The sequence below is a fragment of the Corvus brachyrhynchos genome, unplaced genomic scaffold, assembly GCF_000691975.1.
Source record: "Corvus brachyrhynchos isolate BGI_N302 unplaced genomic scaffold, ASM69197v1 scaffold209, whole genome shotgun sequence".
Lineage (NCBI taxonomy): Eukaryota > Metazoa > Chordata > Aves > Passeriformes > Corvidae > Corvus > Corvus brachyrhynchos.
Window position 1 is genome coordinate 1,535,649 of NW_008246056.1, and position 3,493 is coordinate 1,539,141.

The 3,493-nt window shown below is 45.1% G+C and overlaps 2 protein-coding genes across 2 annotated transcripts in view; both read left to right on the plus strand.

Annotated features, from left to right (window-relative positions):
• Positions 1 to 3,493, plus strand: part of RASSF8 (Ras association domain family member 8) — a 36,599-nt gene that overhangs the window by 24,630 nt on the left and 8,476 nt on the right. The gene's annotated exons all lie outside the window — the stretch shown is intronic.
• SSPN (sarcospan) overlaps positions 1 to 3,493 on the plus strand; it is an 84,482-nt gene that overhangs the window by 7,923 nt on the left and 73,066 nt on the right. The window lies entirely within an intron of this gene.

Here is a 3,493-nt window from a genome sequence, read left to right on the forward strand (position 1 = left end):
GTTCCCTGCTCGGGACTGGCTCCAGCAGCTCCCTGTCCTTCCTGTGCTGGGCCCAGGGCTGGATGCAGCCCTGCAGGGGGGGTCTCAGCAGAGCGGGGCAGAATTGCCCTTTCCCCTGCTGCCCACGAAGTAGCTGGACCTGAAACAGGGTGCAGAGGTTCTGTGCTTTGTCCAGCCCTTGAATTCTTCTTTTCTGTGGTTTCCTCCTCAGAGCACAGCACTGCTAGAACTTTTTTGGGCCTGTCTGGATGGTTTTCTTTACTACTACCATCAACACAAGACTTTGATAGAAGTATTAAAAAAACAATCTAATATGTTCTAGTTGCAGTTAAAGAAAAATTTTATTTCAGAAGTTGTAAGGGGATTCACGGCTGAACTGGTCACTGAACCTTCCCTGGAGATACTGCAAAATTCTGGGTGAGATTCAGTATAATATTCATCTGGGAGAAACATGCTGGAATTTAAGGAATGCCATACATTGTTGATATATGGCCATTACCTGAATGCGACTGTAACTTAATTTTTACAATAATAAGGTTGCATGAATGAGGCTGGACTGAGTTCTGCCAGGTGCTTCTTGTGTCCAGAAGCTTGTAGACAGCACACAGGGCAAGAAGCAGCATGCGGACATTGAACTGTTCCTCATCAACAACCTGAGCAAGCTGCTTTCTCCTTGTCAGTGGTGGCTGCACATCAAAACCAGCAGTTTGTTGCAGGGACGCCTGTGTTCTGAAGTACTCTGTCATTAGTTCTGAATTAACTCATTCACCCTTTCATTTGTGAATTAATCCCCTCTAATGCAGGCAAACATCACAGTTGTGGTTGTCTGGGTATTGTTAATCTGCGTCATGCACAGGCTGAGCACTAGACCTGGGTAATGATCTTGGAAGAGAACAGCTTTGTTTTAGAGCAGTCCTGAGCTCCAGGTGTGGTTGTTGAACTGTGCAAGTATTACTTCTACAAAACACTTTCTTTTATGTGGATCCTGAGTGCTGAGTTCATTATTCAGGGCTGCATGTTCATTTGGAACCTTAAGCTAAGATGAAAATAGTTCTTGGCAAGTCTGTGCTTAATTCTTTAATTCACTTTTGGTCAAGATTGTTAGAGCTTTAGTCTCCTCCCCCCTCTTTTTTTCTTTTCCTTTTTTTTCCCTTTGTCTCCTGTTATATTTAAGTAATTAATTTAATAGCAGAGTGAGTAGAAACTGCACTCTGCTCGCTCCCCTAGTGGTACCTACTCCTGTTTGCAACTTCAGGACTTCTTTGAACTTGACTCTTTCTGACACAACATGAACATTAGTAGCACAACCATGATTACAAGCTGAAACCTTCTAAGGTTAACAAAACAGAGCAGTGAAGTGCAGCCTTCGTTCTGGGGTATGTTTTTACTTAATTTTTCTTCTCCAGGATTTTATCATTAGTATGCTATGGCAAACAGTATTAGGTTTATTTTTCCTGTTACAACACCAATGCCTACTACAAACTATAAATCTTCATGGATCAATGAGCAGTATCGCGAGTTAGCAAAAGTCTCTCATTTTATATATCATATACCTTTATAGACTTTATTTTGAAGAACTTTATTAGAATAAACCTTAAATATCTTTCTGAGAGTGTTGGCCAAGCATGTGAATATGCTGCCAGGTTTGGGTTTTTTCCCCCACTTTTTTTTCCCCAGTGCCTACCTAGAGTCATTTATTTCTAAGGCGTTCAGGGTGGTGGATTGCTGTTCTCATGCTACCTACCTTGTTTCACTGACTTCCATCAGTCAAATCTTTCAGTCCTCACTTCTAACTTGGAAGTGAATGGGGACGTTTTGGACTCTGACTGGGCCAGCCAATTGCTCTGGGATGAGCCGTGAGCCAAAGCCACCTGTTCTCCAGGTGGTGCCTCTGCAGACAATTTTTGTTCTCATTCTTTGCACTGGGAGCTAATTGTGAGAAAGTGAGAGCAGAGGAACCATTTCCAACGCAGCAGTTGTATCTTGGGAAGCTCTTTAGAAGGCAACATCCAGTTTTGGGGGGGGGGGTGGCACAGTGTGTTAATCACCACAGTGCAGCTTGTTTCCTACAAATCTGAAGTGAGGAGTCCATGTGAGTGTTGTGACTGTAGGTCAGGGGCAGATCTCCAGCCTGAGATTAGGATATTTTTATCCTTTTGGGAAAAGTGAGATGATTGGGCAGGTAGTATAAGGTAAGAGAACACATCGAATGCGTTATCACTGATAACTACATTTCTTCCAACTCGTCCCCTCTGTAGTTGCATATATGACAGGTATTTCAGGCTTTTATGTGCTGAAATAAATAATTTGAATGATCATTTCTCATGAAAATGAATGTAGGTAATGCATTAAAGTAGCTAATGATGTTTTTAAGGTTAATGGCAATTGTGGAGCTGTTCAGAAATTCATTAGCATCAAATGCTTTAAAAGCAGTTGCTCTTTCACATCTTTTTGTAAATAATGTTGTGGCTTTTAAGTGAGGTTACTTTGATAGGGGAAACTCTTCTGGGATGGGAAAATGCTGTATTTCAGAGTAGTGAGAGTGCTTAGAAAAATATCCCATAAAGGGTGTTGGAGGAGGAAGACTGCTGAGCTGAATTTAAGTATGTTTGATAACAGCACAAATGAAGCCACGAACATAAATTGTATTGTCAATAGAGCACTCAGAAAAACTCTTAATACTTATGAAAGGACTCGAGCTTCTTCCTGCAGACTGGGTTACCCCAGTGGGGATGTGGGAGCTGCCATTGCAGCTTGTGCAGGGAGCCTGATTGCCCATTTGCAGTTTAGGCAGCCTCTGCTGCTCTCGTCCCTGTGCTCTCCTCAGTGAAGGTTCGTCACATCAGCAGTGCTGCTGTGTGCACCACAGGCTGTGGCCCAGGTTGGCTCAGTGTCTGAGTGAACTGGGGGGCACCAAGAGGGGAACTGAGGTTCTGTCAGTCATTAACAGCTGCCTCTGATTGATGCAAGTTTAACAGCAAACACACTGCCTCCACATGTGGTATTTCTACATGGCTGTATGAAAGAGCTGGGACTCCTGTTCTTGTTTTCTTGGTCTCGAGGTTCATATTGGGTGTATTTATGTAGTGGTTACCAACACTGACGGGTCACTGGCTTTATTCTTCCCTGTGAGGGTGGAGAGGTCCTGGCACAGGTTGCCCAGAGAAGCTGTGGCTGCCCCATCCCTGGCAGTGTCCAAGGCCAGGTTGGACGGGGCTTGGAGCAAGCTGGGATAGTGGAAGGGGGTTGGAACTGGATAGGCTTTAGGTCCCTTCCCATCCAAACCATTGTGCGATTCCATGAATCTCAGTCCCCTCCCAGCCTGCTGGTAGCTCCGGGGTTGTGCAGTTCCGCCGGTTCTCACGGTGTCAGTCCTTCCTCGCCGCTGCCGCTCCCGCCCTGCGCGGGGAGGGTTTAGAGGCGAACTCGGTGATGTGCAGGCACCGTAAGTGAGGCAGCGTGTGCTACGACAGGGGCAGGTGCGCTGGAACAG